General features: G+C 41.6%; 2 non-coding genes across 2 annotated transcripts; one reads left to right on the forward strand and one right to left on the reverse strand.

Moving 5' to 3' along the window:
- Positions 1-5,577: 5,577 nt before the first annotated feature.
- Positions 5,578-5,659, forward strand: TRNAS-UGA (transfer RNA serine (anticodon UGA)). Its single transcript has one exon. It is a non-coding gene; the product is annotated as a tRNA-Ser (tRNA).
- Positions 5,660-12,677: 7,018 nt separating this feature from the next.
- On the reverse strand, positions 12,678-12,782 carry LOC125085337 (U6 spliceosomal RNA). Its single transcript, XR_007122870.1, has one exon. It is a non-coding gene; the product is annotated as a U6 spliceosomal RNA (small nuclear RNA).
- Positions 12,783-13,441: the final 659 nt, after the last annotated feature.

A 13,441-nucleotide genomic window follows, 5' to 3' on the forward strand; every position in this document is an offset into this window, starting at 1 on the left:
AAATCCAGATGGCCAACAGACACGTGAAAAGTGGTGCTCATCACTGCTTATCATCATGGAAAGGCAAATCAAAACTACAATGAGATATAACCTCATACCTGTCAGAAGAGCTAAAAATCAAAGGCACAAGAAACAACAGGTGTTGACAAGGATGTGGAGAAAAAGAAACCCTCTTATACTGTTGGTGGGAATGCAAACTGGTACAGCTACTCTGGAAAACAGTGGAGGTTCCTCAAAAAGTTTAAAATAGACCTACCCTAAGATCCAACAATCACACTACTGGTATTTATGGAAAGAATATAAAAACACTCATTCAAAGGGATAACATGCTCTATCTTAACAGCAGCATTATTTACAATAGCCAAATTATGAAGCAGCCCAAATGTCCATCAATTGATGAATGAATAAAAAAGATGTGATATATATTTTTAAAAACATTTATTTGAGGGGCGCCCGGGTGGCTCAGTGGGTTAAAGCCTCTGCCTTCAGCTCAGGTCATATCCCAGGGTCCTGGGATGGAGCCCCACATCGGGCTCTCTGCTCAGCGGGGAGCCTGCTTCCCTCTCTCTCTGCCTGCCTCTCTGCCTACTTGTGATCTCTTTCTGTCAAATAAATAAATAAAATCTTTAAAAAAAGATTAAAAAAATAATAAAAACATGTATTTGAGAGAGAAAGAAAGAGAGCTTGCAAAAATGTGTGACAGTGCACAGAGGGAGGGGCAGAGGAAGAGAGAGAACCCCAAGCAGACTCCACAGTGAGCATGGAGCCCAACACACAGCTTGATCTCAGAACCTGAGCCAAAATCAACAGTCATTTACTCAACTGAGCCACCCAGGTGTCCCAAGAAGATGTGATATATAAATACAATGGAATGTTATTCAGCCATTTAAAAAAAAAAAAAAAAAAAGGTTGCCATTTTTAACCCACTGAGCCACCCAGGTGCCCCAAAGGTTGCCATTTTTAATGACTTGGATGGAGCTAGAGAGTATTATGCTAAAGGAAATAAGTCAGTCATAGAAAAACAAACACCATATGAATTCACTCATGTAATTTAAGAAACAAAACAAATAAGCAAAGGAGGTAAAGAAAGAGAAAGAGAGAGAGAGAGAAACCAAGAAACAGACTCTTAACTAGAGAGAACAAACTGTTGGCTACCAGAGGGAAATTGGGTGGGGGACCAGAGGTGATGGGTATTAAGAAGTGCCTGTGTCATGATGAGCACTGGATGATTAAAATAAAAACTTTTAAAAACTGATTAATGTATCAAATTATTGCATACTTTAAAGTATAAAATAATTTTTTAAAATCTTGATGCTACCAATAAAGTTCTATTCTAATTAAAAAAAAAGAAAAAGAAGATTCCATTTGTCTTGATTCTACTTCTTAATTCTTAATTGGCATGGCATTAGGGGACCAATTAGGTAGGAAAATCCTTTAAGTTGCTCTAGTGCTGAGCAGGGTATATCTCTAGTCTCCCTCAAACATATATGTGTTAGTAACATAATGACTATAAAGCAACCCACAATTAATTGCTTAGGCTTTAAACATACAATCATTCCCAATGCAGCAATTACATATTTATTTCCATCACTTTTCATGATGCCTGTAAACCTATTAGCTAAACCTTCATTAGGGTTTTCTTGCCAACAACTTTGTAAATTTTTTTGGCCAACTTGAACTAATGCTCTTATATGTTGTCTAAAATGGATAGCTAGAGTAATTCTGCAATCAGTACAGAATTAAATTCAAGAAACTTGAATGGTGGCTGAGCCTCTAAAATTCTGCAGTTGTTGTCAACTCTATTTCTTTCATATGAGGTACAAAGTACCTAAGGCAGCTTAGATAAAATTTCCAGTCTCTGATCACCTCTCATTGATTACTATTATGTGTTTTGTATGGGATGTCCATAAAAATACAATTGTGTAACAGAAAGAATGGGGGTTTAGAGAGGATCTGATTGGTCCAACTTCAGTTACATGGTAGACAGGATTCTAAGATGGCTCCCAAGATCCCTGCCCCAGCTGTATGTATACACCCTATATAATCCCCCTCACTTGAGCTGGATTTGTGAACATGATACAACAGTCACTTCTGCAATTACATTATATTACATGAAATTCCACTGTAGTAAACTGGAGAGTAATTCTTCTGATGGCCTTAAAGAACCAAGCAACCTACAACCAATCATCATGTTGTTGATAAGGTACAGCCTCTAGCAGCTAAAAGTGATCCTCCACTGACAGGCAACAAGTCCTATAACCACAGAAGCTGATTTCTGCTGATAGCTAGTGATCTTGGAAGAGAACCCCAAGCCTTAGTAGACAAGATCAAAGTCCCAGTCACCACCTTGAGATCTGGTTAGACCCTGAGCAGAGGACCCAGTCAACCCACGACCACATCCATAACCACATTCCTAACACAGAGAAACTGTGAGATAATAAATTAATGTTTTAAGTCACCAAACATCTTGTAATTTGTTATGCAGCAATAAAAAATAAAAAAAATACAAGTCACATGCCTACCTCTTGGCCAGGAGAAAATGGGATACCTTGATTAACAGCTGAAGTAAGGCTGCATCCAATGGGGGAGGAGTGGTCTTCTTTAAGTACAACTGAAGTGTCATCATTAGTTGAGAGGATGGATACTGGAATTTAAAAACAAAAAAAAACCTCACCAGCCATGATATATCCAGTATCTGACATCTCATAGGCCTTCAAATTTCAACTCACAACTCTCTCCTATTCAGTAGATTCTGTCTATATGTGCTGTTCGATAACCACACTTCTTGATATACACACTTCTGGATCTGCACGCCACTGGGCCAGAGACTAACAAAGAATACACGAAAAATCTAGCAAGAACACTGGCTTAATATAACAAATTACAGTCTTGAATCTACCACTAATTAGCTACATGACCTTGGGCAAGCCATTCATGGGCCACAATTTCCTCACTGTAAAAAAAAAAGGCGGGGGGGATTAGACTAGCTTTAATGTCTTATGATTTTTTATTCAAAAATAAAACCACCGAAAATAATTCAAAATAAATTTTGATTGCTAAAAAAGGGCCCATCTGCTCCTAAACATATGCCCCATCCCCCCTCGTATTCTGCCTTTGAAAGTAGCATCCAGAGAGGTTTTTAGAGAAAGTCACAGATATTTGCCTTCCACATCAAATTAGGTTGATAAAAACTACCACATAAAATAATCTGGGGTCTGTAGACTCTGAGAAACAAACTGCGGGTTTTAGAGGGGGGAGGGTGGTTGGAGGGATAGGTGAGCCTGATGGTGGGTATTAAGGAGGACACATAATGCATGAAGCACTGGGTGTGGTACATAAACAATGAATCTTGGAACACTGAAAAAATTAAATTAAAAAAAAAAAAGAATGTGGGGTAGAATGTAGTGTAGAAGAGGAGGTAATCAGAATCACCAGGGGAACTTTACAGAGTAAAATGTTCATGATTGAAAATTAATGTTTTATGATGCTACTGTCATGAATCATAAAACACTTATAATTGTGTCGCAAACATGTGTTTTGCTTCTTCTTCCCTTAGCTGCCACACGTTGCATTAAATGGCAATGCTAAAAACCTAAGGTGGAATCTGAAAGAATTCATTTATAAATTCATGCTATTTGAAAACCTGTAATTATTTTGATCTCTTGGCTCATTTTTGTAATATGACAAATCAGGAAAAAGACAATTGCATTTTTGAAATGCCTACATTAATTCAAATAAGCTGAAAATTAAACATTAATGTAGTTATTTCACTTCTGAAATTTTGCAAAGAAATTTTAATCACAGTTGTTCTCACCAATACACATTAATTTGTAATAGATTCTTTTCTTTGCAGTCTTCCCTTCCCCTCAAAATCAAACCAAAAAACGAGCATGAAACATTCTGGGTAGATTTTTTGCTTAAACTATTTTAACCATAATCAATTCCCATTACTGTCATGCTTTTAAGCAAGTGAGGAGTACTCCTAAGAGAAGGGAAAGTTAAGGAAGAGAAAGAGCTTTCAATAAATATTACCATTTCACTGCATGGGAAAATTTTAAAAAGACTTCCTAATCAAGGTAAATTAATGTAGTAGTAAGATTAAATGAAGGTTATCGCACAGCACATGTATGATCTAAGAACAAGAATGAAGGACAGAAATTTATTCCTTCTTAGATAGTCTCTATTGGAAAAGGCCAAATAAAGTTCACATACATGATAAAACTTATGCCTGGGATTGTTGGGAATAGCTTTGTTCCCATATAGGATTCACAGAGAAACTGGGCCCATTCACGTAGTTTTTGCCAAATTAACAACAATGATAAAAATTCCAAAAACCATTTCAAACCCAATAGAAAGCACTCTTATAATTCTTAAGTATTATACTCTCCTTCTGCAATTAAATAGGTTTAGACACCTAACACCATAATTTGGTTAAAAGAAATGGCACTGAAAAGTCTCAAGAAAATTCACACATAAAGTGAGGTCACCCAACATCCGGGTTTCCAAAAGGCAAGGATTTGCCTTCCTGTAACACTATTCGAGAGATTGTGACGTTTCTTTCCAGGAACACTTTTAGAATTTTAAAAGTTTAAATTTAAGAAGAAATTTAGAAATTTAGTAAAAAAAATTTAGTTGCCTTTCTTGTTGCTGTTGTTACTGCTGTTGTTACCAAATCTTGCATCAACAGATAGAACCGGCTGGGGGCAGGGGGGCGGCGTCCTCCACGTGCGCGGACGAGGAGCCGCGCGTGCGCCCTGGAGTCGGCAGCCCAGACCCACGGGCGGGTCCCCGGCTTCTGTTCTCTGAAGTAGGCGGCATAGTACCAACCTACCCGCTTCTGAGACCTTTAACTAAGTAACGCAAAAAAAGGGGGGGGGGGGGGAAGGGGAGGGCTAGTGCTGAAGGGAGAAAATAATGGTATTTAAAGGTAGAAAGCAGACCTAATTCGCAGAACTTGGTTGTCAAACTACGTCCAATGCTCAACACTTGAAAGACCTGAGACCACACTTGGGGCCGGATTTCCTCCAGCAGGGACCGTTGGAGGAAAAATGAGAGAGGTTGCTTAGGGAGAAGCTCGGGACAGGTGGGGCCACAGATAGCGACCCCGCGTCCTCCCGCCTCCCGCCTTTCCGCACAAAGAGGAGGGCTCAAAGCAACGCGGTCAACTCAGGAACGCGCCGAAGACGCACGCCCCCGCAGAAACGCAGAAATTTCCCAGAGCGCAGGCTCGCAGCACTGAATGGAATAGGTCTTTGTTTCACAGCTACCTCGATTACCTAATAAGGAAGTGGGAGGGCAAAAATATGGTCGGCGACCAGAAGCCAGGCAACTTTGCGGATTTTTCGGAGCTCAGCGAAGGGTAGGGTTTCCCAGACCTTCTACTTAAAGTTTACTTAAACTACTTAAGGGATTTTATTTCTCTGTTTCCACGGTATAGTTCACACAATTTGAGCGGTCAACCGCTGACGCCTCTCTGAACTGGGCTGGGGCGTTTGTAGGCTCCGCCTTTTAGTGGGTTTGACGCGCGTGCGCGCAGTTATTGCACTAAAGTGTCTCTGCGTTTGTTTTGCCTCCGTGGCAGCGATGGCCGAGTGGTTAAGGCGTTGGACTTGAAATCCAATGGGGTCTCCCCGCGCAGGTTCGAACCCTGCTCGCTGCGGAAGCCGGTAGCTTCTCTTTTCCTCTTTCATTGTATGCCATTAAATGATAATCGTTACTAACTGCTGCATTTCCTTTCCTGCCAGCTAAATGGCTCACCTACAGAGAAGTCTAATGTGTTAAAGGAAAGCCAATAAATGTCAGCTCTGCAAACGTACTGTTTATACTAAAGGGAAAAATCTTGCCTTGTCCTAACCAGCAAGATGACAGTTTTAGGATCTTTTTCCACAATGTGAAGAAAAGTTGACAAAATACAAATAAAATAAGGTAAATATTGGCGCAATTTTTTGGGCTGTCACAGCCCAAAGAAGCTATCACGTTAAAACTGATTGGGGGGGGGGGGGTGCGGTTAAATAGATGATGAGCACAGGGTCATGTATGGAACTGTTGAATCACTATATTGTACACCTGAAACTGATAAAACATTGTATGTTGACTATACTAGAATTAAAATTAAAACTTAAAAAAAAAAAAAAACTGATGGCAAAGCTAATGCTACTACTTCAATCCCAGAATTACCTTTAACAATTCCCCCACTGCATGAAATGGGAAATAAGAATGTTTAAAAGTTTGACATCTATACCATGATAGATACATCCACAGAATGGAGCACTGCATGTAGCCACTACAGTGATAGTGACATAAAAAGCCCTTCTCAGTTTTGTCAAATGCAAAATGTTGGACAGATTGAAAAACAATACATACTATGATCACATTTTCGTTAAACTATTTATAGAATCATTTTTGTGTTAAGAATGGGGTAAAAGGGACTACATGGGGGCTGCAAAGAAATAATCAAAATGTTAGCAGTAATTATTACCTCTGGGTAGTGGAATTTGGGAGGGTTTTAATATTTTTAACAGACACTTTTTTGCCAAACTGAGTTTTCTAAAATTTGTATATTGACCCAATATATTTTGTTTGTTGTATTTTGTATGTTGTAATTTTTTAATAATAAAAAATTATTGTGACGTTAGTCTTTGAGACCTTACACATCCCTATTCCGCTCCCTTTCACCCGCTTTCACAATCTCCCTCCCACTCCATGCTTTCCAGGTGTTCTCATGGAGTTCTCTAACACTTCAATGCTGGGGATAGTTTTCTGTGGTACCTGAAGTAAATTCCACCCCCATAGCCCCCATCCCGTTTGAGACATGGCTGAACATATATATTCACCACATTCACATCTTCAGTCCATCCTCTCTGCCCAATCCTACCTCTTCTGTCCCCACTGAAGTCACTTATAAATGATTTTATTAGTGTCCTATGTAGTCTCCTTCCCTCTTAAAGTCAGGATCCCATTCAGCTGCAAATAACAGAAAATCCAACTCTAGTGACTTAAAAACACGTGGGGCTTGTCTCAAGAAATCTGGGAATAGGCAAGTCTCAGATGAAACAGGGAACTGGGCTCTTTCCATCTTCTTGTTCTGCCATTTTAATACATAGACCTCGTTCCATGCTTGTTGTCTTACCATCCTAAGTTGATTGCTATACCTCCAGAGCTCACAGCTGTATTTAGTTAGGAAAGGGAGAAACAAGAATCCTCGGTTTATGTCTCATTGACTTGAACGGTGAATATGGCAATCACTGATAGCTACAAGGAAGTATCGCTGGGTGTATAGCTACCCAAATCAAAACTGGAATTTCATGGGTAAGGAAGAAACATCAATGGATAGTGAGTGGACAACTAACCGAACCTGCCACCACCCTCTAACAGGAAAGGCAAACTTGTAGGCATAAGGCCTTCAAACCAAGACCCCTGTCTGCTTTCCCACCTATTTTTGAGTTACTAGCAGGCTCGGCAGCACAGCATGCTAGTTCATGCCTTTGAACCTTTCTACATACTCACATACAATTACCCGGAATACCTTTGTCTTGCCTTCATCCCTCTCCCCTTATTAGGAAAACAGGGCTGCCCATGATTAGAACTCCCTTTCTATTTAGAGGACTTTCTCTTTTTTTTTAAAGATTTTATTTATTTATTTGACAGAGATCACAAGTAGGCAGAGGGGCAGGCAGAGAGGGAGGAAGGGAAGCAGGCTCCCTGCTGAGCAGAGAGCCCGATGCGGGACTCGATCCTAGGACCCTGTGATCATGACCCGAGCTGAAGGTAGCAGCTTAACCCACTGAGCCACCCAGGCACCCGGACTTTCTCTTTTTTGAATCCAGGTATGAGACTGCCCCATCCCAGAAGCTGAGAAAGCCACGAATTTGCTTTTCAGGATTCCCTTGGAGCCAGGAAGGCAGACAATCAAATGTGCCCACCTGCAACTTCCAATCTGAGTCATTAAGGCAAAGAAATGAGAGGGTAAGCCGAGGCCACAATAACAACCACCGCAGGCATTGCTAACAGCGGCAGCACCGAGGCTGCAACTGGGGTTTATAGCTGTTGAGCATCACTGACCCTCCTGTCTCTACCAGACTGGTTTTGTGGTGTCATTCTGAAAGGATCTTGGATTATGCCTAACAAACTTACTCCTCTCCCACTCTCCAAAAGTGACTTTGCAGCCTTCCTGATAATTCTATGAACTATTCAAAATCCTTACAGTAGGTCGGTAAGTTTTCTGCTTTCAGCCTATCTTTTTTTTTTTCTCTCTCTCTTCCAAATACCAGGTATAGTTTCCCTCCTCACCCCACCAACATGATGGAAACTCATAATTTCTCTTCAGTGTATTACCTTGGGGATAAAACATTCCTGCAATCCCCAAGGCTGACTCATAAGACCCTTGTATATTCCCCTATTCCCTCTAATAGCAAGGGTCACATTGAAATATTTCTGTCGTTTGTCTGTCTTCCCACTAAGTGCTAATTTCCCTGCAAATATATAAAGGGATTGTGTTTCTCATCGTTATACCCTTGCCTAGCACAGAAAAGGTACTCAATGAATTTGTGATGAAAGACTGAATAAATATAGGAGTAAGCACACAAATCCACAGTCCACCCCAAGAATACCCCCAGAGAAGGGGATGGAGGAGGTCAACAGCCATTTTCCTTTTGAGAGTCACTGACCTTTGCTTTAGTATGAGATAACTTAATATATATTGTCCTTCTCTCAGTGTTCTTTTTTTTTTTTTTAAAGATTTTATTTGTTTATCTGACAGAGAGAGATCACAAGCAGGCAGAGAGGCAGGCAGAGAGAGAGGAGGAAGCAGGCTCCCCGCTGAGCAGAGAGCCCGATGCGGGGCTCGATCCCAGGACCCCGAGATCACGACCCGAGCCGAAGGCAGCGGCTTAACCCACTGAGCCACCCAGGCGCCCCTCTCTCAGTGTTCTTAATTGAAGAGGAGAGAGAACAGAACCCCAACAATGTATCCCTCCTTCCCTTCCCATTGTCTTCCTTTTTCTTATGTCTTTCTCGTCTTCTTACTTTTTCTTCCATTCCCTTGTCTTCTAGCACTGAAAGGGCAGACTGAGTCAGGAAGCAAGCACCTGCAGCACCTTTTCCTCTGTGGGTCAACTCCCATTCCCATCTGCCTGAGAGTGGTTCACTGTCACCCTGGCCTCCATGTAACCTGATGTCAGGTCTCTCCATGGCTGAGAATCATGGAAAGGAAAATCCATGAAAGACTTCAGAGGGGAGATGTGGAAGAGGTTCTGCAGTGCACCCCTCAGAGGAAAGACACTACTTGATTCCTCTTTCCATTTCCGTTCCTCCAGAGTCCTCCCGCCCTCCCACCCTCCTATGCATCCCCTGGAGCCTGCTTTTTCTAATCCAACTTCACAAGATTCATGATCTTGAAGATTGCCCCTACAGTCCCCAACTTTTTCACTGTTTTATGATACAGAGCAATTCTCTGTGCATTGACCTCAGTGTGCCCAGCAATTAAAGAGCCTCCCCTTAGAAGGCAGAGGAGGTTAGAAATATGACACCGAGGGACACCTGGGTGGCTCAGTGGATTAAAGCCTCTGCCTTCGACTCAGGTCATGATCTCGGGGTCTTGGGATGGAGCCCCACATCCAGCTCTCTGCTCAGCGGGGAGCCTACTTCCTCCTCTCTCTCTGCCTGCCTCTCTACCTACTTGTGATCTCTGTCTGTCAAATGAATAAATAAATTAAAAAAAAAAAAAGAAAGAAGAAATATGACACCGAAGTCTCCTTTTTACCTAAATCTTTCTCAACTCACTTCTATTAATAAAAGATAAATCCTGCAACTTCCCAGAAGCCAAAGGTTTTAAATGTAAATAGACTGCAGTGAATTGTTTGCAAATGCAGAGCTCGTAATCATCCCTTCCCTTCCAGATCCAGGTCCTTCTCCAAGTTCTTCACCCAGTTTGTGGCATCTCCAGCCTTGGAGCAGGACACACCCACTTGGAATCAGCCTGATACTTCCCATCCTTCACCAAATCTACCTCTACCACCCAGTCTAAATCAACACCACCTCTCACCTCCACCACTTCTCAGCCTCCTATCTTCCACACTTCCTCCCTTCCAATCTGTTGTCCATAAAATAAAATTTTCTTTAAAATGCACGTTTGATCTCATAACCCTCCGCCTGAAAACCCTTCTGGAGATGTCCGTGTACACTCTGAACAATACAGCCTTAAAACCCTTAGCATGAATCCATGTCTTCCAATGATCCAAGCAGCATACCTCTCGGGCTTCTCCCATTCATTGTCTAGCCAGATGCACTGTCCTTTCTTTTAGTTCCTTGAAGAGACCTGACTCTTTCTCAGCTTAGGAATTTTACGCATTCCAATGTCATCCTCCTCTTAAATTGGTTAGGTCCCCTGCTTACATGATTTCAAACCATTTTATTATCTTTTTTTTTTTCACAACACTTATGAAACTGTGTAATATGTTAGAATGAATATTTGCTTGATCTCTCCTTGTGTATGAACATGTGTGCAGGGTGTCTGTGTGTGTGTGCCTTTAACCACTAGATGTCCTTATCTTGTACCTAGGGGGCCCTCAATCAATAATTCTGTTGAACAAAATTTGTGGTTGGGAAAGTCAGAGAGCAAAAGGTCTCAGAATACCTGAAGAAGTGGGAGATAGAGTCTCTAATGAGGGTCGGTACACTCTGTTTTCCTTCAGCTCTGGCAGATGAATCAAAACTGTACCTGGAGAGATTTGTGCCCTGGCTGCATAGATCAGCAGGAATATCGCACCAGAGCCACCTGATATATTGCAGTACTGTTTGGTGTGATTTATGAAGCTGTTATTTTGTTTTAACACATCATGTTCATTGTAAAGGAGGTTCATCTCCAGAGGTTTCATTAATGGAGGCAGTGCTGTTTACTGAGGCAGCAAAAAAGGGATTGAAAGATAGGGCTGGCAGAGGACATGTGTAAACTTGTATTCCAAGTCCTTTCCAGTTTTGACAAGCCCCCCCAGGCCCACTTTTGGAGATCTTGCTCTCCAGTGTGCCATGTCCCCCAGAACACTGGATCTTAGGCCCTCGCTGCAGACTAGAATGCAGACAACTAATAGAGACAGCTAAGTCTTAGCCCCTACAGAGTTAGAGAGAGAAGTTCTGATATTGGTATTTTCAGATAACATGTTCTGTTTGAAACACTGTTGGAAAAACTTAAAGCCTTCAGCTCTTCTTATAATGACCAGTTTCCTTCCCAGCCTCCATGAAGTTGATCCGTCAAGTTCACCCAAGCTAATAAAGTAGATATCATGGGAAACGAGTTATTTCCACTTCCTTCCCACTCTCCCCGATATCTACTCGTTTGTCTTAGGTCTGGGGACATGCTTTCAGAGATTGGACTCTGAGACCTAAAGACAGGATGTGATAGACTTAGATGTACCTTCACTGCTTTTGTCTGGCATTGAGCTGCTTGGGAGGATTGAGAGAGCAAGGCCAGGTCTCCTTTGACATCTCTAGGCCATTCAGAAGACTCCAGGAACAGAGAACATGGCCCATGGTGTGGGCTTTATGCTCTTTCTACTGTCTGCTGCCTGAGGTCAGGGGTAGAGAAGAGTCAGAGGTTGGTAAGCTCACTCAGGCACTGAGATTGGCCACAACCCCAACCTGGTTAGCTCCTGCCCCATGGTCCCAGGGAGGGATCTTAGAGTCCTTTGTTCCTTTACACCACATTTGTCCCCAAAGACTTTTAGGGAATATGTTTCCCCCTCAGACATATTCTTATTCATCTAAGATTCTCAGAGTGTTTGTCCAGTGAGGGAACTTTAGACACAGTTTACCTGACAACACAAGTCATTCCCAGAGATGGTGTCTGTGTGAAAGGGACTTAGCTTCCAGATGTGAAGACACATACATCAGTGGAAAAAGACTTAGTGTTTTGAAATAATGTGTGTTAGGATGGTGGAGCACAGAAATGCCATGCTTACTTTTTACTTTTTCTTTCTTTTTTTTTTTTTCATGCTTACTTTTTGTACATGACTCTCGGGCAGAGATCAGCAAACTTTCTATAAAAGGTCAGCTAGTAAATATTTTTAACTTTGCAGGCCATGTAGTTTCTGTTGTGTAACTATTCAACTCTGCCTTTGCAGCATGGAAAAAAGCCATATACAAATGAGTGTGACCATGTTCCAAATAAACTTTATTTCCAAGGGCAGGTAGCAGGCTGGATTTGGCCCAGCGGCCAGAGGACTCGCCCCAGTATAATAAAAAGGTCTTTCCAAGTATAATATTAAGATATGATTAACTGCGACACTGTTAAGAGACTAGTTAACATAGCTATAAAATCTTGAGATTTCCATTAACATGAAGATACCAAGAAAAGACATCAATAAAAATGCATAAGGCAAAACTGGGAGTGAATGTTTTCTAAGATCATTTTATCTCAATACATCAGAAGAGCCCAAAACCTTCCAGAATCTTCTCCTGTGCATTATGCTCTTATGTTCCTTCCACTCACTAAAGAGACTGATAGGGTGCAGATCCTCTTTCTGTAGTTTGCAACATAGGCTACTGCTCTGGAAAAAATAAATGCTCTATCTGTATCTGCTGTTACAAACAAAACCGTGAACCTTAGGATGTGATTCGAATAAGTATTGGCAGGTTTATTTGTGAAGTACCTTGAGGGAGTGGGAAGAACAAGGGCTTTGAAGTAAGAGCCACAAGGCTTCATGAATTTGTGTGTCATCCTTGTGCAGGGTCCATGCTAATCTCCTCTGTTTCGTTCCAATTTCAGTAGATGTGCTGCTGAAATGAACCCCAGAGCCACCAGACTTCAAATCCAGGCTCCCTCCCTTTCTTGCTGTGTTACTTCAGACAGGTGACTTAACCTCTCTGAGGCTAATTTCCTTATCTACTAAGTGATAATAATTATTACTCCTACTTCATAGTGCAGGAATAACTGCCATTTTCTGAGCTCCAACCATAGGCCAGGCACCGTGGTAAGTGCTTTACATACATTATCTCATTTAACCCTCAAAACAGGTCACAGCTGGTTTACTGCTGGGGAGCGGAGGAAGAGATCTCATGCTGTCACTTCCCTTCCTCTTTACCCAGAGCAGGTCCTTCATAAACGTGTCTGGGATCATCCTGAGGAAGCCCCTGGACAGGAACAAAAGAGGCTATTAATTCATATTACTGGAGTGGAATTTTTTATGCTTTATTGTCTCTCTGAACTAGATTATCTGTACTGAGCAAGTTCCCTGGGAGTTGATGCACAAAGCCGCCCAGAGCTTCTCTGGCCAAGGACGTGTTTAGAACTTTATGAGGCCCTTCTCTCCGAAGCATGTCGTTACTTTGACATTCTCTCCTAGCTGGGCTGATTTTTTGTGGGGTTTTTTTTATGTCTTTTGTAGTACATTATTGGTTTTACAAATAATTTCCTAGCCTATGTTACATTCCTTCTTCCAACTCCAAT

Source organism: Lutra lutra, chromosome 14 (genome assembly GCF_902655055.1).
Source record: "Lutra lutra chromosome 14, mLutLut1.2, whole genome shotgun sequence".
NCBI classification, from domain to species: domain Eukaryota; kingdom Metazoa; phylum Chordata; class Mammalia; order Carnivora; family Mustelidae; genus Lutra; species Lutra lutra.